At 42.5% G+C, this 23,541-nt stretch overlaps 1 protein-coding gene across 1 annotated transcript in view; it reads right to left on the reverse strand.

Annotated features, from left to right (window-relative positions):
- LOC110486013 (E3 ubiquitin-protein ligase pellino homolog 1) overlaps positions 1–21,269 on the reverse strand; it is a 47,527-nt gene extending 26,258 nt beyond the window's left edge. Inside the window, exon 1 of the mRNA XM_021557303.2 lies at positions 20,976–21,269. The gene's annotated coding sequence lies outside the window, so the exon portion shown is untranslated. The remainder of the gene's footprint in view (positions 1–20,975) is intronic.
- Between the last annotated feature and the right edge of the window lie 2,272 nt (positions 21,270–23,541).

Consider the following 23,541-nt stretch of genomic DNA (forward strand, 5'->3'; position numbering starts at 1 on the left):
TAACGTTACTCATTTCATAAACTTTATGGTGTTATACTCAATGCTTAGGTAGCTAGCTACATTCTTGTATTAGCTCTGGAAAACAATGCTAATTACGTCAGAGGAGTATTAGCATGTGTTGTATTTTGAAACTTTTGACTCCCAAGTAGCGCAGCTGTCTAAGGCACAGCGTCTCAGTGCTAGAGGCGTCACTAGACACCCAGGTTCAAATCCAGACTGCGTTTCTAGCAAAGTAAGTACCTTATTACATTATAATAGTTTCTGTATGTCGTGTTATACAGTTTCTACTGTAGCTCACTGTGTGTATGGGGCATAAATTATTTGTGTATATTCCTTATAACCGTGGACACGCGAGGTAGCGTTACTCATGTCATAACCTTTAGGGTGTTATATTCAATCGTGCTTATGTAGCTAGTTACATTCTTATATTAGCTCTTTAAAACAATGCTAATTGTGTCAGATAAGTGTTGGCCTGTTGTATTTTGAAGCAACCTTGGAAAAATGTAAAAATATCTTCTTATATACTCGGTCGTTTTCCGAGTGCATTCCACAAAGCTGTTTATCATGTCCGCCTTATCCACGGCCCCCATTTTGAGGTTATAGTCAAGCATGCAGTCTGGCTTGATGTTTCTCTTTCCCGTCAGGTGGTCCACCTTCCCTGTGGCCGACATGGTTGCTGTGTGGACAGTGGAGAGGACATGGATGTCTCGTTTGTCATGCCACTTTACTGCCAGCTGTTGACATTTCTTATTTTGTATAACGGGTCATTTAGGATGGCAGTAGCATTGTTGATGAAATGCAGTAATCGCAGCAGAGCTAGGAAGCAGTCTTGGGAAAAGAGGGTGACAAAGAAGGGTGTTGCAAACATAGGATCTGTGCTCCAGTATTCTCTTAGGGAGTTCTTCTTTACTATCCCCATGAGAAGGACATTCACCAGGAAGGTATACATTTCACTAATTGTGATTGACCCCCCCACTCCTGTAGCTCCAAGGCGTAGCGATTGGTCTCTGCTATGTCTCCCACCAGCTCCTCTGTCAGAAACAACTTGAAGCACTCTGCCTCCGATGGAAATGGCAAGGGGTGTTGCCCTCCAGAAGGGGACTCATCAAAGCAAACAGCAGGGCCAGGAGGGGTGAAATGGCTGGCAGCCTTCCAGCTACCACAGAACTCCTGTACTTCATCCATTGTCGGTTTGCCTCCATCACCACCAGCATCTTCAAAGGGAACTGGGACTTTGTCAGTGGACAACGGGTCCTCAGATTCAGGGTTCTCAATGGCTGGGGGGCAGCTCCTCACTGTCAGAATCTGATTCCTGACTTTCAGACTCATTGTCAGAATTTTTAAAAAATCTTCAGAATTTTCGCATTTATGAGTTGTCTCCTTTTGAAAGACATTGTTAATGCTACAGCTTAGCTCACTAGCTACATACATAAACAACAACACTGAATGGCTCAAAGTGGGAGTGAGAGGTTACGTGATTGACTGCCTGCACACACCATTTGTATCAATAAATCACTATTAGAAAATGTTTTGTGTGGTAATGATTGATATATTTACTGTTTTATTCACATGTTTTTCAAGTACCGGTGATAAATCATGCATTCCAATTCTTGCATAGATTGTAATGGGCACATAGAATGTGTGTAAAATACTTTTTTGAAGGTTGTACTGATTATGGTGAGCTAAGCTAATTCCAGCTATGTGTGGAGCCTGCATTCTGGATTTCACATAATCGTCTGTCGGACCAAAAATGCTATAACAAAATGAGGTGAGTAAGGATTCACTCGTTTTTTGAGAACTTCAGGAAGTGAATGGTGGGATGTGAACGATGGTAGATGACACACCCCTTCAACATGCATACTATAAACAGACCAAACTCATCTTGTCTTCTCTTATTATCTTTGGTTTCTGTGAGGGAAAAAAGCCTGGCTGCACACTGAAACTAATCATCGTCGGATTACTTTCGATTTCTAGAAAGTGTTTTACTTTAATTATTTTGATCAATGGTGAGCTCACCCGTGATGTGATTCATTATAAATAGTACTTGCTATTAGCTAATTAATATTGTAGTTTATGTCAGCCGAGAGTTAGAAAATATGACCGCTTGTTTTGCGTCACATCTTTCCTCAGTTAGCGCTAGGACAAATGTAGCCTACATTTTTCCGGTTCAGATGATTGTGTTACGCTATAGATACTTCTGTGAATATCTGAACATTGCATCCAAAAATAAACTGCTCACATTCTGGACATAACTTTGTAAGGACTGTGTTTGTGTAAATAGTTTCTGAAAAAAGTGTGGCCAGCTCAAATGCTGATTGTTGCATCATTCGAAACTTGCCGTTCTAAATAAGCGTTCTAATCACAAGGGTGTGATCGTACGCTTCAGGGACTACTGTAGAACGATCACACCCTTGTGATGGTATGTGTGAAAGGGTAAATTGTCAGCCATTGTTACCATTAATGCTAGTTAGTGCTAGTTTGACCACCAGAGGGCATCTTTGAGAAGTATTTGATAACCTTCAATATTGGCAGTACTAGAGAATTTAATTTTTTTTTTTGTAAGAACATAGTATATGGGATTGATTTTAAGAAATGTTGCTTAATTAATTTTATTAATTTGATTAATATTATAGGGTTTCTATTCCAAGAAAAATGAAAAACGAAACCTTCAGTGTTTCCCTTAGGAAAATATGGCGCTGTATAACGTGACGGTCGGGAGTAGGCTACAGTACTAAGAGCATAACATTTCCACATCCTAATTGTAGTCTAACCAATACCCAAACGGAGATTCAGTGAAAATAAAAATCTCATTGATTTATCAAGACCAGTCCCGTCCCGATGCTTGTCTCAGAGCAGTGCGAAACGATGCTGAAATAGTTGACCACAGCGGGTAGGCTATTGCTTCAAATCCTATTGCTTCTAACTTCAATATGCTTTTTAAATAAATAAGACCTACACCACTTTTAACAGCACTTTACTCAACAACAGTGAGACTCACGTCGCCTACGATAGGCCTACAGTATATCGGGAAAAAATATATTCTATGACGTGACTGCCAATAATTTGATTTAGAGGGTTGGAGGATTCTAAATTCATATCTAAGGGGCATTTTTCGTTAGGATCAGTGAGAATATCTATTAGGCTTTTGTATAATTCTAAATTAATTAATAATAATAATCGCTTTGTTTAAACAAATAACGATATTTTCGAGATTTTGTTTTCAAATATCCTAAAGTGAGTGAGAAAAAGGCCATTCTTGAACATGGAGTGAGACATTATTACTAATTTGTAAATAAAGCCAGTTTGATGTTTAGAATGATTTATTTCTGTTTTTAGAGGGAGAGAAACCAAAAGCCCACCGTCGCCTCATAGGTCTCCCGGTTGCGGCCAGCACGGGTATCGAACCAGCATCTGTAGCAACGCAGTTTGCACTGCGATGCAGTGTCTTAGACCGCTGCGCCACTCGGGAGGCCCCACCCACAAAGTTTTCAATGCTGATCAATTGCCTTGCACAAAGTATCAAAATACAGAGAGGTGTTGGCAAGAGTCTATTGTCCTGCTAATAGCCCATTACGGGCTATTATAATACATGGTGTCCAGGTCAGGATAACCAAAACATTTCTTTATTAAAGACTATCAGAAAGAATGTTGGTACTTATTTATTTTGATCCAAAGCCATGAATGAGTGAGCCACTCAGCTCTATGTAGGTACCGGGGCTATATGACTGTGCCATCAACTTGATTATTTAGCAGACATCACTTGCTTATCAACACATGTATCTTAAGAATATCACAGAATATAATTCAACATTTTAGTTTCTCTTAGAATAAAACATCTTAGTGTAACAACAGTTTTAGAAAGTATTACTGACAAGTAGAAACAAAATAAATAAGTGTATTTTTCAGGGTGTGCGCATGTAGGACAGAGGAATAGCAATTATTTTGTTCTAAATTCAATCACCCTCTTCATCCTCATCATTCAGTTAATTGAAATAAAATGTTGTAGTCGTGCACAATTATCCGTTTCTATTTGGTTTATGTTGCCCATTCATTGTCATTTAGAGACACATTAGCGCCTTGGGAACCAAAAGCATAATCAGTGCTCTAACTCCCGCTTGCGCTGGTCTGGAGCAATGAAGCAGTGACGAAGGGTACAGTCCTAAACCATAAATTACCTCGGTAAGTCCCGCAGCATAATCGCAAAACTTTTAGTTTAGAAACCACTGTACGAGGTATTTGAGGTAGACACTGTATGTGCAAGAAGGCAGGGTAAAGTGACTAAGCATCAGGATAGATAATAATACAAGTCAAATAAAGAACAGAGCAGCAGAAAATGATGAGTGTAAAAGTGTGTGTGTAATGTGTATGTATGTGTGTTTGGGTTGTGGCGGGCTGCGTGTGTGTCTGTGTGTGTGTATGTGTGTGTATATGTAGTATACAGTATGTGAATGTGTGTTGGTTTTGTGTGGGAGTGTTAATGTAGTGTGTGTGAGTGTGTGTGTAATGTGTATGTATGTGTGTTTGGGTTGTGGCGGTCTGCGTGTGTGTCTGTGTGTGTGTATGTAGTATACATTATGTGAATGTGTGTTGGTTTTGTGTGGGAGTGTCAATGTAGTGTGTGTGAGTGCGTATGTATATGGTTTGTAAATACAGTCTAGTGAGTGTGCGTAGGGTCAGTGCAAGATAGAGTCAGTGCAGGTAGTTTGGGTACTCTTAATTTACTATTTAGCAGTCTGGCTATTTAGCAGTGTTATGGCTTGCGGGTAGAAGCTGTCTCTGAGCCTGTTGGTCTGAGAGCCGATGCTTTGGTGCAGCTGATGGTGCAGCTGTAGAACCTGTTGAGGATCCGAGGGCCCATGCCAAATCTTTTCAGCCTGCTGAGGGGGAAGCGGCAATGCCATGCCCTCTTTACAACTCTGCGGGTGTGTGAGGACCATGTTAGGTCCTTAGTGATGTGGACATCATGGAACTTGAAGTTAAGAAACTTGACTCATCAATGTCGGTGATCATGCCTACCAACTTCGTGTCGTCAGCAAACTTGATGATGGTGTTGGGAGTATGGCCACGCAGTCGTGGGTGAAAAGGGAGTACAGGAGGGGACTAAGTACACACCTCAGAGGGGCCCTCGTATTAAGGGTCAGTGTGGCGGAGGTGTTGTTGCATACCCTCACCATCTGGGGCCGGCGCGTCAGGAAGTCCAGTATCCAGTTACAGAGGGAGGGGTTCAGTCCCAGGTTCCCCAGCTTGGTGATGAGCTTGGAGGGGACGATGGTGTTGAACGCTGAGCTGTAGTCTATGAACAGCATTCTCACATAGTTATTTCCCCTCTTGTCCAGGCGGGAGAGGGCAGTGTGAAGTGCACTTAAGATTGCGTCACCTGAGGATCTGTTGGTGCGGTATGCGAATTGGGCCATAAAAGGCATTTAACACATTTGGGGGTTGTGCATCGCTGGGCAATTCATGGCTGGGTTTCCCTTTGTAATCCATTATCGCCTGCAACCCCTGCCACATACAATGAACATCGGCACCAATGTAATAGGATTCCAACTTCCTCCCATATTGTCCTTTTGCATGTTTGATGTCTCGTCGAAGGTCGTAGTGGGCTTTCTTGTATGCGTGCGTCCATGTCTATGTCCCGTTCCTTGTAAGCAGAAGCTCTAGCCTTTAGCCCTGTGTGGATTTTGCTTGTAATCCGTGGTTTTTGGATTGGATACGTTCTTACAGTCACTGTGGAGACAACATCATCTTTGCACTTCTTGATGAAGCCTGTGACTGTTGTGGTAAACACCTCAATGCTATCGGAGGAATCCCGGAACATATCCCAGTCTGGAATATGACTAGCAAAACAGTCTTGTAGCCTCTTGTCTGCTTCATCCGACCACTTCCGTATTGAGCACATCACGGGTACTTCTTATTTGAGCTTCTGTTAGTAAACAGGAAGCAGGAGAATTGAGTCATGGTCAGATTTGCCGAAGGGAGGACGAGGAAGGGCCTTGTATGCATTTCTGTGTTCTAGAGTTTTAGCGCCCCTAGTCGCTCTCCTGAGTTAAAGTCTTTGACTACCAGAAACGCTGCCTCTGGGTGAGTGGTTTCTTGTTTGTCAGGGAGAATTCAAAATTTCCAAACAATTCATTTAGCGGTATAGATTTCGTTGTAAATGCAGCCGCGCCGACTGGCCAACCGTACCCGTTGCCACTCCCCTTGCCACGCCCACTACCTAAACCCTTTAGATCCAGAAAAAAACCCTGTAAAGTATTAAGTGTTTGAAGACTCAACACCCGGGGAAAACACAGAGTATGTTCTTTGAACAGCAGTGAAATCTGATGAATGATTTAAGCTTCCATGGGGAAACAACAAGAACAAAGAAAAAGATGAGCACAAGATTAAAAAAACCTGACCCGTCCCAATAAGTCATAAACCACCTATCCTGTGCCCACAATTAGCTATCTCTCAATTTCATCAAAAAAATTGGGCTGGCTTTTTTTCTCATCATTCCGTTCTCACAGATCGCTCTTCAAAGGCCTGTCTGTCTGTTAGATTTAAATCAGTAACTACCACCCGGTGGCTACAGAAGCAGTCCGATCTCATCCAAGGAAAGGTAACATACTTTTTCTGTTCCTTACTAGTGTGAGAACGGAAAAACTCACAGTACTTTCTTACATACTTCATAACAGTAATAGCGCTTGATTTAGAAATCAGTCTAGGACCACAATTAAATAGCTGTCCCTGGATGGCAGTGATGTGCGGTGAGGTCTGAGGCTGACTATTGAGCCCCACAGCGGACATGTCATAATACCCATAAAACCTAGCAAGTCAAACACGGAAATGGTTCCAATCTTTTTCCCATAGGAGATTTTAGAAACATTTCAAATTAATTGAGTTGACGGCGGTGGATGAATGACATGACAATAGGCCTCAGGATCTCGTCACGGTTACTCTGTGCATTCAAATTGTCCTCGATAAAATTCAATTGTGTTCATTGTCCGTAGCTTATGCTTAACCATACCATAACCCCACGCCACCATAGGGCATTCTGTTCACAACGTTGACCACAGAAAACCGCTCGCCTACATGACGCCATACACGTGATCTGTGGTTGTAAGGCTGGTTGGACGCACTGCCAAATTCTCTAAAACAACGTTGGAGGCGGCTTATGGTAGAAATGAACATTTAATTATCTGGCAGCAGCTCTGTTAGACATTCCTGCACTCAGCATGCCAATTGGACGATCCCTCAAAACTTGAGACATCTGTGGCATTGTGTTGTGTGACAAAACGGCACATTTTAGAGTGGCCTTTAATTGTCCCCAGCACAAATAGAACATGAACATTGATATTGTCCAGTATGTTGAAGTAGATTTGCCCCCCCTCTCTATTCTGATCGGCTGTTTGGGCTACTATGAGTTTTGCTTTCTGCCAGACTCGGTTCATTGCATTTCTGCTCAAATCGCTCATAGAAACTATCACTAAGTCTTGTTGCTGCTGTTCCAGTGCTTTCATTGTTGTCCCTGATACAGATACGGTAGACACCCATATCCATCACTTTCTGCAGAACACGGAAGAGCATGTCAGTCCTGATCAGCTTACTTTAACTCGCCGTAAAACGAACGTAACCGCCAGAAAGCCAACATATGACGTGTGACGTCCATAGGCAGGAGCGACTTGTGCCAGATCACAGCAAATTTGGGAAGTATTAGTTCAGAAAAATCGATTTTATCATGCAGAAAAAAAAATCATGAAGATGAGAAAATTATTATTGATAAAATGTATATTTATTTCTTGCTGCCTGCCTGTTTATTGTGGTCTGCCTGTTTATTGTGGTCTGCCTGTTTACAGTCAATTTATCTGCACGTCACTGCTGGATGGCATCAGTAAGGTGGGGCCACATCCTGGCCCTTAGCCTGGTTCTTCTGGCATCTGATGTACTTCTCTTCCATCTCATAGTCCCCCACAGGGAGAGACAGTGTTCTGGTTCATGGAGGAAGTGGAGGACAAAGACATATATTTACATAAACAGCTCTCCTGGAGGAAGCTGCTCCTCTCCTCTGGGGTGGGAGTCTGCAGCTCAGGGCTAGATGAACGGGCCGTCTCCATATCTGTCCACATGCTGGAGGCTCTCCTCTGCACAGGGGGTGAAGGAGGCACGATCTGCCACGGGAAGTAAGGCCAGGATGTCTCTGCTGAGTACGCCTGCATCTCATCGATGGACATCCATGGTTTCTTGGGGTAGTAGGGTTGAGAATTCCAAGAGACAACAGGATCAGTGGTCAGGTCATCTTTGCGACTATCCATGGACAAGGTGGACATTGACACCCTCAGGTTCACCAGTCCAAGGAGGTTGTCCATTGGTCCATCGCCAAAAGACTTGTAATCTGATCTGGCTTCTTCTTTAGTCTGTCTCGCATAGCTGATATTGTCAAAATGTTGTACATGGTCTGGTTTTGGGTGGGTGGTCTTCTTTCTTTTGCTGTAAAGGTGGGTAGAATCCACAATGTCTGTAGAGCCACCACACATGAAAACGCTGAAGAACCACCACAAACCTTTGCTCACACCTTTCCTCTTCATGATCAAATGTTTTAAATGAGGTTCTTGTCTTCAGAATCTAGGAATTTGAATTGTGTTGCCTGGGAAACTGACCACAACAATGTTTAATGACATGTTTGGAATGCCAGTAATATCATTCATTGTTATGATGCAATGAAATCATACTGTTCTAAATTAGAATGTTCAATGCAATGGCCTTCTGTGGGCTCTGCAATGGATAGGATTGACATCTCAAAAGTGTTCAATATTCTAACCAATTCAATATTTATTGACTATCTGTTTGGGAGCTCCACTATTAATGACTAGTGCAACGATTGATCTTCTGATTCCACTGACTGGATCTTAATTTTATCACTCTTTTGTTGCTGAGTGTATTTGTAGTGTATTTGAGTTATATTTCACGCGTGAGTTCCAAATATCTCTAACCATCGCCCCTGCGTGAGTTTTTTCATTCTCGTGATGTCAGAATGCTCTCAACATGACAGTTACCCACGCTGCCCTCAAACCAAGGCACGCTGCCTGTTAATTATCAATAGGCTATGTTTCAACTTGTCAATTTCAAATTATTTTCAAACAAGTTTTATTTTCTAACAACAGTTTGAATTGAGGTGTGTTCTGCCTCCTCGTTAATTTGTATAAGTAGTAGCCCATTTCACTCTTGCGGACAATTTATGTTTGAGGCTTTACTGAGCGGACAAACTTCTCTCTTCAACTTCAACGTGAGCCCAAGTACTTCCTGAGTGTTTCCCCAGTTCAAGGATGAAGACATTGCGCATCTCTAGTCAGAACAGGCAAAACAACAAACGTTTTCCCCCAAAACATTTTCTGGCTGGCGCCCGCATTGCCTTCATGGTTCTTTGTCTTGCAAATTGGGCATGTATGCATTCCTATCAAAGTAAGTGACTTATTTTCTGAATATCGTGTTGTCGTTTCTGCTGTAGCACACCACATGTACAGTTGAAGTTGGAAGTTTACATACACCTTAGCCAAATACATTTAAACTCAGTTTTTCACAATTCCTGACATTTAATCCAAGAAAACATTCCTTGTCTTAGGTCAGTTAGGATCACCACTTTATTTTAAGAATGTGAAATGTCAGAAAAATAGTAGAGAGAATGATTTATTTCAGAATTTCTTTCTTTCATCATTTTCCCAGTGGGTCAGAAGTTTATATACGCTCAATTAATATTTGGTAGCATTGCCTTTAAATTGTTTAACTTGGATCAAATATGACTGGGGTCATTGTCCATTTGGAAGACCCATTTGCGACCAAGCTTTAACTTCCTGACTGATGTCTTGAGATGTTGCTTCAATATATCCATATAATTTCCCTCCCTCATGATGCCATCTATTTTGTGAAGTACACCAGTCGCTCCTGCAGCAAAGCACCCCCACAACATGATGCTGCCACCCCCGTGCTTCACGGTTGGGATTGTGTTCTTCGGCTTGCATGCCTCCCCCTTTTTCCTCCAAACATAATGATGGTCATGATGGCCAAACAGTTCTATTTTTGTTTCATCAGACGATCTTTGTCCCCATGTGCAGTTGCAAACCGTAGTCTGGCTATTTTATGGCGGTTTTGGAGCAGTGGCTTCTTGCTTGCTGTGCAGCCTTTCAGGTTATGTCAACATAGGACTCGTTTTACTGTGGATACAGATACTTTTGTACCTGTTTCCTTCAGCATCTTCACAAGGTCCTTTGCTGTTTTTCTGAGTTTGATTTGCACTTTTCGCACCAAAGTACGTTCATCTCTAGGAGACAGAACATGTCTCCATCCTGAGCGGTATGACGGCTGCGTGGTCCCATGGTGTTTATAGTTGCGTACTATTGTTTGTACAAATGAACGTGGTACCTTCAGGCGTTTGGAAATTGCTCCCAAGGATGAACCAGACTTGTGGAGGACTACAATTTTTTTTTCTGAGGTCTTGGCTTATTTCTTTTGATTTTCCCATGATGTCAAGCAAAGAGGCACTGAGTTTGAAGGTAAGCCTTGAAATACATTCACAGGTACACCTCCAATTGACTCAAATGATGTCAATTAGCCTAACAAACGCTTCTAAAGCCATGACATAATTTTCTGGAATTTTCCAAGCTGTTTAAAGGCACAGTCAACTTAGCGGATGTAAACTTCTGACCCACTGAAATTGTGATACAGTGAATTATAAGTGAAATAATCTGTCTGTAAACAATTGTTGGAAAAATGACTTGTGTCATGCACAAAGTAGATGTCCTAACCGACTTGCCAAAACTATAGTTTGTTAACAAGAAATTTGTGGAGTGGTTGAAAAACAAGTTCTAATGACTCCAACCTAAGTGTATGTAAACTTCCGACTGGATGGATCATAATGCATTTACTGTTTTATTAACATGTTTTCAAGTACTGGTGACAAATCATGCATTCCGAATATTGCATAGATTGTAATGGACACATATGATGTGTGTAAAATACTTGAATGTTGTACTGATTATGATGAGCTAATGCTAAGCTATTTGCTGGCTACAGTTGAAGTCGCAAACAAACATGGCTGCCATCATAAACAAGTTAGCTTAGCTGACATATATTTATTTTCTAAACAGCATTACATTAGTCTCTTGTGCTCACCAGAGATGTGATACATTGTAAACTAGTCTAGCTGTTAGGTCGCTAATTTATGTTTTGTTTTTTGTCAGAGCAACCTGTTATTTAGACTTGTTTATGGAATCTGGCTGTGGATGTGAGTTTGGCTGTGGAAGTGTTCCGTGTGATGCTTGGATGATGTTCGCATTTATCTTTTACAATAAAAGGTCAAATTGAGGAATAAAGTTTAAGACCTTTATTTTCCATCAGTAGAAAAAAACATTTTAGATGCTGTTCAGACAACAATGGTGTTTCGACGCGTTTGTTGCGTCATACATTCTGCTGCTACTATTCCAATCACAATCACATATTTGAGATCGTACGCTGCAGGGACCACTCAACAATGATCACAAATACGGGATTGTAGCATCAAAGGGTTAAAGAGGCTTCTAAAGTTTGTAATTTCCATACAGAAATGTCATACTTGATTTGCCCTAACAAAAATATTATCAACCCCTACAAAAATGTCCATTAATTATCATCCACATAATAATTCACATTTCCTGTTGCTGCAGGATTATTTTCCTTCTGTAGTAAACTGGCTCAAATTAAGATCCTACATCTGTACCTGTACTCCACTGTGTGCAGAAAGGAACACAATAAACCAAACATACCTAGAGTAGACATGTCTCAGGTCACAACAACTCATTCAGTTTCACTTCTATTTATTTCAAGCCCAAAACAAGTGACCCACCCAGTCATCATTGACAAAGGAAACCCAGGTATTTAAACATGGGCCACTAACTTCTCCCCTGGTCTTCTCTGTCTGACCCTGGCCAGGATTGGAGAGGCCAAAGTCACTGGCCTTTCCATGTCGCTCTCCCGCTAAGTCGGCCATTAGATCAATAAATAATGAGAGTCTGATGACGCCGTGCCCGCCCGTGGCTGCCGGGCAGAGCTGGCACCCACTGAATGCCACTCTGTCTGCCAATGGGGACAGCCGACACCTCAAAGGGCCAGATAATACCACCATTGTTGTGGGGGTGCCATGTCCACAGCTCCACCCCTTTCGGTGCCAGTGCCAGAATCACATGGCAGTGAGTGGAGATAATATAAACATGTCAAGGGGAGGTTCTGAGAAGAGAAGAAGAGTGGGAATGACATACATCGACATATTTGGTCATTTTATTTATACAACAACAGAGTACACAGGTACAGTACCATCAGAAAGTATTCATATCCCTTGACTTACTACACATTTTGTTTTCTCACAGCCTAAATTCAAATTTGATTACATTTTTAAAAATCTCAACCATCTACACACAATACCCCAAAATGACAAAGTGAAAACATGTTTTTAGAATTTTTAGTGAAAATTAAATACAGAAATGTCACATTTACATAAGTATTTACACACTTGAGTCAATATATGTTGGAATCATCTTTGGCAGCGATTACAGCTGTGAGTATTTCTGGTACACCTGGATTGTACAAAATGTGCACATTATTCTTTAAAAAAAAATGGCAGGTTCTGTCAAGTTGGTTGTTGATCATTGCTAGATAGTCATTTTCAAGTCTTGCCATAGATTTTCATGCCGATTTAAGTCAAAAATGTAACTAGGCCTCTCAGGAACATTCGATGTCGTCTTGGTAAGCAGCTGCAGTGCATATTTGAACTTGTGTTTCAGGTTATTGTCCTGCTGAAAGGTATATCTGTCTCCCATTTGCCTCAATTATAAGGCTTTGAGTACATAAAGTTAATTTCTTTAACAAATGTTTTTCAGTTTTCCTTTAGTGCCTTTACAGGATGCATGTTTTGGAATATTTTGTATTCTCTACAGGCTTCCTTCTTTTCACTGTCATTTACGTTAGTTTTGTGGAGTAACTACAATGTTGTTGATCCATCCTTAGTTATCTCCTATCACAGCCAGTAAACTCTTAACTGTTTTAAAGTCACCATTGGCCTCATGATGAAATCCCTTAGCGGTTTCCTTCCTCTCCGGCAACTGAGTAAGGATGGATGCCTGTATCTTTGTAGTGACTGGGTGTATTGATACTGTCACTTGAGTGCAGGTACGGGGAGGAAAACATTTAATAAATAACGGACGAGGAACGAGACAGGAACAGTGTCAGCAAACAGGTAACACAACAAAAGACAATTAATGCAGCCGCGGGGAACAGAGCAAGGGAACTGACAAATATAGGGGAGGAAATAAACAGATGAGTGAGTCCAGGTGAGTCCAATATCGCTGATGTACGTGACGAGGGAAGGCAGGTGTGCGTAATGGATGGAAGGAGTGCGTGATGCAGGGCAGCCTGGCGCCCTCAAGCTCCAGGGGGGAGGAAGAACGGGAGCAGACCTCACAGATGCACCATCCAACGTGTAATGAGTAACTTCACTATGCTCAAAGGGATATGCAATATCTGCTTTTTTTTCTTTCTTTTTTTTTACCCATCTACCAATAAGTGCCCTTCTTTGCGAGGCATTGGAAAACCTCCCTGGTCTTTGTGGTTTAATCTGTGTTAGAAATTCACTGCTCATCTGAGGGACCTTACAGATAATTGTATGTGTGGGGTACAGAGATGAGGTAGTCATTCCATGCACCGAGTGAGTCCATGCAACTTATGTGACTTGTTAAGCAAATGTTTACTCCTGAACTCATTTAGGCATGCCCTAACAAAGGGGTTATATCGTAATTGACTCAAGACATTTCAGGTTTTTATTTGTAATTCATCTGTAAAAGATTATTTGACATTGTGGTGTATTGTTTGTGTAGGCCAGTGACACAAAATCTAAATGTAATGCATTTAAATGCGGGCTGTAACACAACAAAATGTGGAATAAGTCAAGGGGTATGAATACTTTCTGAAGGTACTGTACCTGTGTACTCTGCTGTTCTGGTGGTCCTCTGTTGTTGTCTAAATAAAATAACAAAATATGTCAATGTGAGAATGCTGTTCATCGACTACAGCTCAGCATTTAACGCCATAGTACCATAGTACCCTCCAAACCCTGGGTCTCGACCCCGCCCTGTGCAACTGGGTACTGGACATCTTCACGGGCCGCCCCCAGGTGGTGAGGGTAGGTAACAACACCTCCACCCCGCTGATCCTCAACACTGGGGCCCCACAAGGGTGCCTTCTGAGCCCTCTCCTGTGCTCCCTGTTCACCCACGACTGCGTGGCCATGCACGCCTCCAACTCAATCATCAGGTTTGCGGACAACACTACAGTGGTAGGCTTGATTACCAACAACGACGAGACGGCCTACAGGGAGGAGGTGAGGGCCCTCGGAGTGTGGTGTCAGGAAAATAACCTCACACTCAACGTCAACAAAACAAAGGAGATGATTGTGGACTTCAGGAAACAGCAGAGGGAGCACCCCCCTATCCACATCGATGGGACAGTAGTGGAGAGGGTAGTAAGTTTTAAGTTCCTCGGCGTACACATCACGGACAAACTGAATTGGTCCACCCACACAGACAGTGTCGTGAAGAAGGCGCAGCAGCGCCTCTTCAACCTCAGGAGGCTGAAGAAATTTGGCTTGTCACCAAAAGCACTCACAAACTTCTACAGATGCACAATCGAGAGCATCCTGTCGGGCTGTATCACCGCCTGGTACGGCAACTGCTCCACCCACAACCGTAAGGCTCTCCAGAGGATAGTGAGGTCTGCACAACGTATCACCGGGGGCAAACTACCTGCCCTCCAGGACACCTACACCACCTGATGTCACAGGAAGGCCATTAAGATCATCAAGGACAACAACCACCCGAGCCACTGCCTGTTCACGCCGCTATCATCCAGAAGGCGAGGTCAGTACAGGTGCATCAAAGCAGGGACCGAGAGACTGAAAAACAGCTTCTATCTCAAGGCCATCAGACTGTTAAACAGCCACCACTAACATTGAGTGGCTGCTGCCAACACACTGACTCAACTCCAGCCACTTTAATAATGGGAATTGATGGAAATTGATGTAAAATATATCACTAGCCACTTTAAACAATGCTACTTAATATAATGTTTACATACCCTACATTACTCATCTTATATGTATATGAATATACTGTACTCTATATCATCTACTGCATCTTTATGTAATACATGTATCACTAGCCACTTTAAACTATGCCACTTTGTTTACATACTCTACATTACTCATCTCATATGTATATACTGTACTCTATACCATCTACTGCATCTTGCCTATGCCATTCTGCACCATCATTCATTCATATATCTTTATGTACATATTCCTTATCCCTTTACACTTGTGTGTATAAGGTAGTAGTTTTGGAATTGTTAGGTTAGATTACTCGTTGGTTATTACTGCATTGTCGGAACTAGAAGCACAAGCATTTTGCTACACTCGCATTAACATCTGCTAACCATGTGTATGTGACAAATACAATTTGATTTGATTTGTGTGATTCCCACTCATCTTCTCTTCTCAGAACCTCCCCTTGACATGTTTATATTATCTCCACTCACTGCCAATGTGATTCTGGCACTGGCACCGAAAGGGGTGGAGCTGTGGACATGGCACCCCCACAACAATGGTGGTATTATCTGGACCTTTGAGGTGTCGGCTGTTCCCATTGTGGAGTTATACCTAGGCTAAATATAAGCCTTCCACAACCACAAGACCCACAAATAATTTTATTATTGACGATCCTGGGGATCAGGAGCAGACCGGTCACCTCTGCTGAGGCGTGGGAAACATGTCAGTCATGTCAAATAGCGAGTTGAAACCGGTTGTCAGAGAGGAAGATGTGATCTCTCAACTTTGTTGTCGTGAGAGGCAGGGGGAGGGGCTTGGTGTGTGCGTAAACCATAGAGGAAGAGGCGAAGCAAGAGGTTTCACTCTCGCTAAAATCTGTCCAAAATAACGCCAATGCTTATTTTGGACCTAAGCTTGCCTTTGGGCCAACAACTCCTATTTTTAGGGCGGAGACGTGCATCTCGTCATTATATACAGGTCTCTGGTGTAAATGGGAAGGTGCACACAGCACAGAGGAGCGAAGGAGACGAGACCAAAAATACACGAGAACAAGCGGACGTAAACGCGGCAGCGTAGCCTAGTGGTTAGAGCGTTGGACTAGTACCCGAAAGGTTGCGAGATCGAATCCCTGAGCTGACGAGGTACAAATCTGTCATTCTGCTCCTGAACAAGGCAGTTAACCCACTGTTCCTAGACCAGTTAACCCACTGTTCCCAGGCTGTCATTAAAAATAAGAACTGGTTCTTAACTGACTTGCCTAGTTAAATAAAAGGTAAAAAATGAAAACACTCATAAAAATAACAAAACCTTGATTCTCGCGATAAAGGCATTTTGAATATCCCACAAAAACATACATTGAAATTCATTTGATATACTGTACCTACCACCAAGGCAATGAGCCATAGCTCAGCTGGCTCTGGAAGTAGATTACATCAGCCTACGAACTGTGTGTTGCAGCAACTATCCTACTCAGAGTCAGCCGGAAACTGGGAACAATCATACATACACCGTTGCACCCTACAAAGTCTCCCTTAGAGTAGGCTCTCAACATCATTTCGAAAGACAGAGAACACACGCATCTCTGACAATATGTGTTTTTAAGGTCCCAACAGGTTAGCAGATAAAATAGAGCAGAGGCCAAGTCTTCTTGAGAAGAAACACCCTGCAATTCAGTCACATTTCTATATTCCCTGGCCATGAATAAAGCCAGTTAACTGCAGAGGACAGAGGCCCATTCACTAGCCTGTTACTGGATCATGGAGGAGCTTTGCAGCTACAGCACAGAGACCCACCCTCTCCCAAGACAAGGAGGGCGACTTCTAAAGTGACTTCACTCCTCCGCAGCAACAAGGACACTGTTGTTGCACCCCTTTCGTTCCACTCGTGACAAACGTAACAGCCTCCGGTCTGACTGGGTGGTGAATCGTTTTTAACCGCACGACAGGGAGTCGGGGGAGGGGAGGGGGCGCGCGATTTGGTGTCAGACGAGCATCACACAGAGAAAACACGACACAGCTTCTGTGCTTGGTGGTAGTACAGAGAGAGAGACATTGTACGTGGTCCGGGTAGGACATGTCATGGCAATAAAGAACACTAGCTGCACATCAACAAGTGCTGTAGCTAATTCTGCGAAGCCTTGATGAGCTTTGAGAAACCTAATTATGTAATCAGTACTGTATTGTGCTTTCCACCCAGGAGAAACTGGGAGATTAAAGGAGGAAAGACAGGAGTTCAAACCCCAGCTAACGTTAGAGCTGGCGCAATTATTGTGTAATCGTGTAACCAACAATTATGGACAATAACAGTGAACTATAATCGTCGTAACGCATTCATTTTTAGGAGAAGGGCGATTCAACTTTATATTCAAGTAGATATAGTTCACCCAATAGCATTTTCTTTAACATGACGTGGGCAAAGTTGGTAGTCATTTTACGAGCAGAACAGCACGGTCAGGGGGAGAAACTTCACTTCCACGTGGTGAAAACCATTCCTTTTTGAGACAAGGCTGTCACCAGCGCTGTGTTGTATTTATTAGGTATGTCGTAGCTCCTTTCAAAAGATGCATTATTACATTTAATGCATTTTGCACTATTTTTGTCATTGTTATGATGGTTATTTACAAAATACCCAGTACATACTGTGTAAGCCTAACAAGGCTCTTAGGACTTCTACTGTAATCCTGTTCACAGAAGTCATAGGTGCCAATAAAGAGGGTTGCTATTGGCTGTAGGTGGCCATTTCATAGGCACCCAGTCTCTATAAAGAGATTATCAAGGGAGGGACAAAGTCTGATCCAAACACAGCACCTCATAAAAAGGGTTAGACTGCAGGCTAATAAGCTTATGGCGGTCTTTGAGCGAGAGAAAGAGAGAGACTGAGACAGAAAGAGAGAGAGAGAGATACTGACTTTCCAGATAATTTAATACAGTCAAAGTTTATTCTTCTTTCTTAACGTCATTAACAATGGGGGTTAGGGGAGATGTCATCATGTCAGTTTTAAAATGGAGACCAACGGTGACATAACCTCAGCAGTCTGACTTTTGAGGTAGCAGATGGAGGGTGGCAGTTTACATGTCAAACCCTTTGAATTATTCATTGAGGTAGAACACAGACTACCCTGAAAGGCAAATAAATCATTGTTTTTAGAAGTGTACTATGTTCTGCCTAGTGGCGCAGCGGTTTAGGGCACTGCATCTCAGTGCTAGAGGCGTCACTACAGACCATGGTTTGATTCCAGGGTGTATCACAACCGGCCGTGATTAGGAGTCCCATAGGGCGGCGCACAATTGGCTCAGCATCGTCCGTGTTAGGGTTTGGCCGGGGAAGGCCATCATAAATAAGAATTTGTTCTTAAATGACTTGCCTAGTTAAACAAAGGTTAAATACAACAACAAAAAAATGAATTATGAATCTCCCTCAGAGAGTGAAGATGGTCTTCTGAAATGAAAACTAAAAAAGATAGGTTACATCTGTCAACTACTGGTGTCATCCTCATACAAGGCACCGATTTAGCTATAGGTAAGGATAACGTCCATTTGCTTATGAGCAGCAATGTCACAGAGAACACATCTCATTATACTATCATACAAATTCAGGACAGAAAGATACCACTTTTATTTGTTTTTCCACACTCTCCAATCATCAGTCAGAAGAACGGTGAAAAGTTGGGAGGTAACCATGGGCAAAACAAAGCTCCCAAGCAAATGTGTTCCCCCCTATAGCGTTGAAGCGAAATCGGCCAGGTAGACAACCTCCCCATTTTCCAAGTTCAGGGAGAACAAGAAAATTAGGTTGCGTCCTATTTACTATGTAGGCTACTACTTTTGACCTGAACCCTATGGGTCCCGGTCAAAAGTAGTGCACTACATAGGGAATAGGGTGCCATTTCGGACGTAACCCGAGAGAGATAAGAGGCGGCTTGTAGGTGCCCACAACTGGACCTTTCCAACACATCAAGTCGACCTTGATAACAATGAAGGAGTGGGGTAAAGCAGAGGAAGGAATGTGGAGAGGAGAGGAGTGGAGTGGACCAATTCAAATAGCCTTTGTATCTTTCTGTCCAGTGGGGAAAAAGAGAGAAAAAAGGGATCTTTCCAGGAATGACTTTCATTAATTGACTTTACCACAGAAGCAGATCTCCAAGTCAGACAGATGTACAGCATTCACTGACTCAGAGCTATGACAGACAGCAAGTTGAACAGACATCAAGTTGAACAGAAAAAGGTTCAGGCTAGATGGCGTGTTGTTTAATGAATGTCTTGTCTGCTCATTCACTCTGTTCAAAAGAGATGTGTCACACAAGTTATAATCTAAACACGAACCAAAGTCATGAGAATGGTGAGCATGTAAAGGGCCCTTGACAGGGAATGTAGGCTAAAATAAAGTTATAAGCGGTGCATGCACAACACTACACAAACATAGGCCTAAATGTGGGTCATCATGGCACACCCAATGTTGCTGTTGTTAACATGATATGGCCTATGAATTACTTAGTAACTTGTAGTAGGCTATGTGTAATACACCATAGGCTACATGCTTTCAGTATGTGCCCCAGGGGTTGATGTTAACTAATTGTGTTTGCTACCCTTTTGCGACTGCCGAGCCACAGAATCCTAACGGGATCCTCACAAATGGCAGTCTCTGAAGAGCTCCATTCATGTTCAGCCTCAGCAGCCTTCGGTGACCCCACGTTTGTTTTTATTCCCTAATCAAGGCATGAAACAGACACCCATCCTGAGGGCCTTTTCGCCCCAAACAAATGGACTTGCATAACCGATCCCCGCACAACCCGTCGACATACCAGGGGTGAGTCGGTAAGAGCATCTCATCTGGGGAGGTTGGAGTCGAGTAGGGAGACCAGCCTGATTTAATAAAGGAAACTGATCCAGCCCATTTCAGGAATGGAAACTCTGGTGAGAGTGATATGATGGTGTTATTTTTAAACTCTCCCAAGCATCCGCAGAGGATGTCGTCCACTACTGAGGAGTGTAGTCAGATGACAGTATGATGATGCAAAGCCAGTGTTCTCTGACAGCACAATCATGCTTATAATAGACTAGAGGAGGAAAGGGAATTTCAAAGGATACACAGTAGGCTACCAACAGGCCTACCATACTCAGATGACAGTTTGAATCGAAGCCAGTTTCTCTTCAAATAGGCCTAACCCTACATTGAGAAGGGTCAAAGGGTATTTCAAAGTAAAGACAGGCACAAACACAGCTCTACTATAATAGCGACAGAAATGAATATGACTGGACAGTTGAGCAAATGAGCCGAATTTGGAGGAAACAAAAGAAGGACTGACGAGGCCAGATGCTCAAGCGAGATGATGCATGCAAATCAGTTTATGTTGTGGGAACAATAGCCCCCAGCTGGGCTTTCTCCGTGCGGGCCAAACCGGCTCGTCAACCACACAAGGGAAAGAGAGACCCTTCATTGTGCACAACCAGTAACGTCATATATATTCTTCAAAAAGTGCCATAGGCACATTTCAAGTCCACATACTTACCTCTCTCTTAATAGTTAAATAGGTAGGTAAGCTACTTGGTTTCAATGTGTGAATGATGACAATGGGCAATAAAAACCAACCTCAGTTTAGGTATTTCTTACCGCTGGAAAACGTTGTCATTGTTTTGTTTCTGTGCCATGAAAAGGCTAACTTGAAAGTGGAAAGTCAGACATTGTAGGCTAGGCCTACTATGGGTAATAGTCGACAACAACAAAAAGTGTAAAGGTGTGCAACAATTAGGCTACAATTTTATATTTGACTGATGATGACAATAACTTCCCCCTTGGTAGCCAAGCAAATTGCCGTAAAATAACCCTTTAGCTACATAAAATAAAGCACATTGTATGCGTTTCAAACTCGCCTTACCTAATGACAATCCGACAGCATCATCTGGACTTTCCCGATATTCGCTCGAAATCCAATTTGAATGCTCCAGCTGAGAAAAACGCACACCGAAGATTGAAAGGAAAGCAAATCTGTCCGTGCTGACCTAAACACCGAATTGTCGAGTTATTTTTTTACATTCACCTGCTAAGATGTGTTTATGACGTTGTTATATGCTGTCCAACTATTTTCGCTCTAATGTACTGGTAAACGGACTCAGTGTAGGACAATACTAGAGTGAGTAATCTCTACAATCGGGTCTCTGCTCCAGTCTGCTTGTGCTCACATGAAGTTACGTCATGAGACGCGTCGAAACGTACCATGGGCCTTGTAGTTGTAGCTCAGTCTACTGGAAATAACACACACACACACACACACACACACACAACTAACCTTGTGGAGACACAAATCTGTCCCATTCAAAATCCAATTTTCCCTAACCCCTAACACTAACCCGTACCTTTACACTTTTAAAAAAAAATATTTTTATTAATTTAAGTGTTATTTTACCAGGTAAGTTGACTGAGAACACATTCTCATTTACAGCAATGACCTGGGGAATAGTTACAGGGGAGAGGAGGGGGATGAATGAGCCAATTGTAAGCTGGAGATGATTGGGTGACCTTGATGGTATGAGGGACAGCTTGGGAATTTAGCCAAGACACCGGGGTTAACACCCCTGCTCTTACGATAAGTGCCATGGGATCTTTAATGACCTCAGAGAGTCAGGACACCCGTTTAACGTCCCATACCGTGACTTTTGAATAACCTCTTAGTTCACAATTTATTGGTTTGCCTCTGCATTTGATTGGAAAAAATGGTCTTCTTCACTCTTGCTTGCTTGTCTTTGCACAGACATAATTCATGTATTCCTGCTTCAATATCTGCCATTTGTCCCACACTTTCAAAGAGCTCTTCACACCATACTGCCGAAAACCTGAGGGACATTTTTTTCCTCCAGCAATGAAACACACATCAACATAGCAACAGCGCTGCATTTGGTTCTTGAGAGTTCAGTAGGAGCATAGGGTGCAGCGAATGCTGTGCTAATACTAGCAAATATTACGTTTCCAAACCACTAAGCGCTTGTACGGCTGACCTGTAAGCTGTTGTCATGCAGTCATGGAGACTGTAACCATGAACACTGATATGTTTACGTAGTGTTTCAAATACCACAAACTTGGAAGACGCAGAAGTTCTTCTTCTCTGGATTCTTATGTGTGTGTATGGGGGGAGGATGCATTTGTGTGTGTGTGTGTGTGTGTGTGTGTGTGTATGGGGGGGGGGGGGGGGGGGGGGGCATTTGGCAAGTCAGGATATTTGGCCGATACTCACAAGGAAAAAGGCTATTTTAGGGTTAGGGTTTAGGTTTAGGGTAAAAATTAGGCTTAGTGTTAGGGGTTAGGTTTAGGGTACGGAGTTGGGGTTAGGGTAAAGAGTAAAGAAAAGTATAATTTTGAATGGAAATCATTTGTGTGTGTGTGTGTGTGTGTGTGTGTGTGTGTGTGTGTGTGTGTGTGTGTGTGTGTGTGTGTGTGTGTGTGTGTGTGTGTGTGTGTGTGTGTGTGTGTGCGTGTGCGTGTGCTTGCATCTGAGAGAGAGAGAGAGAGAGAGAGAGAGAGAGAGAGAGAGAGAGAGAGAGAGAGAGAGAGAGAGAGAGAGAGAGAGAGAGAGAGCGAAAGGAAGAGAGAGAAACCAGGATAAATACATTATCCTTGTGCTTGAGCACATAGGTAATAGCAGTACATGTATATAATAGCAGAATATGTAAAATGAGGTGAAATAAGTGAATTCACCACTGCAGTCCACTCTCAAATGAAACAGTTGAGTGAATAGGGGTGGGAGATGACAAGCTGAGACAATACATAAGCGCGAGCGTCGGTTTCTGCATTGTCATTGCCAATGAATCAATGCCTGCCCTCTCAATAACCTCTTCATCAGGGTGTGTGTGTGTGTGTGTGTGTGTGTGTGTGTTGGTTGGAGCTTTAATATGTAGGTGATGATAGCTGAGTCATGGTTGGCTGTGGTGTGTGAATAAGTCTCTGTATCGTACTTGAGCTGAATGACACTTAGGTTTCATAATCTGTTCCTGATGTCCAAAACCTTTTGTTTTTCCCTCTAACACTCACTTCATTGTTGGGTAGGGAGGTTACAATAATGTTCCCAATACTCAATTTTACCAGACAAGAACAAGGCAGTCTGTAGGCATTTGCCTTAGGAAATGTGTCAAACAGTGTAGTAAATACAATACACTGTATTCCTATTACCTAGCAATAACAGTAAAAACATCACAACCTATAACAGTAATATCATCACTACATGTACAATGATAGTGTTTACAGAATTTCTCAGAAAATTCATTTCATTTTATTTGACAAAGAACCAAAGGGCTATATAGGCCATATAAGGTAAAATGCTGGGAATATCTCAATAATATCCCTTTTCATCCAGATGTTTTTTGCACAGCTCTCTTATTCTTAAAAAAAAATCTATCTTATTCTCTTCTACATCCCTCCTCTTTCTCCTTATCCTTCCATCTCTCTCTCTC

This window comes from Oncorhynchus mykiss, chromosome 13, assembly GCF_013265735.2.
Source record: "Oncorhynchus mykiss isolate Arlee chromosome 13, USDA_OmykA_1.1, whole genome shotgun sequence".
NCBI lineage: Eukaryota > Metazoa > Chordata > Actinopteri > Salmoniformes > Salmonidae > Oncorhynchus > Oncorhynchus mykiss.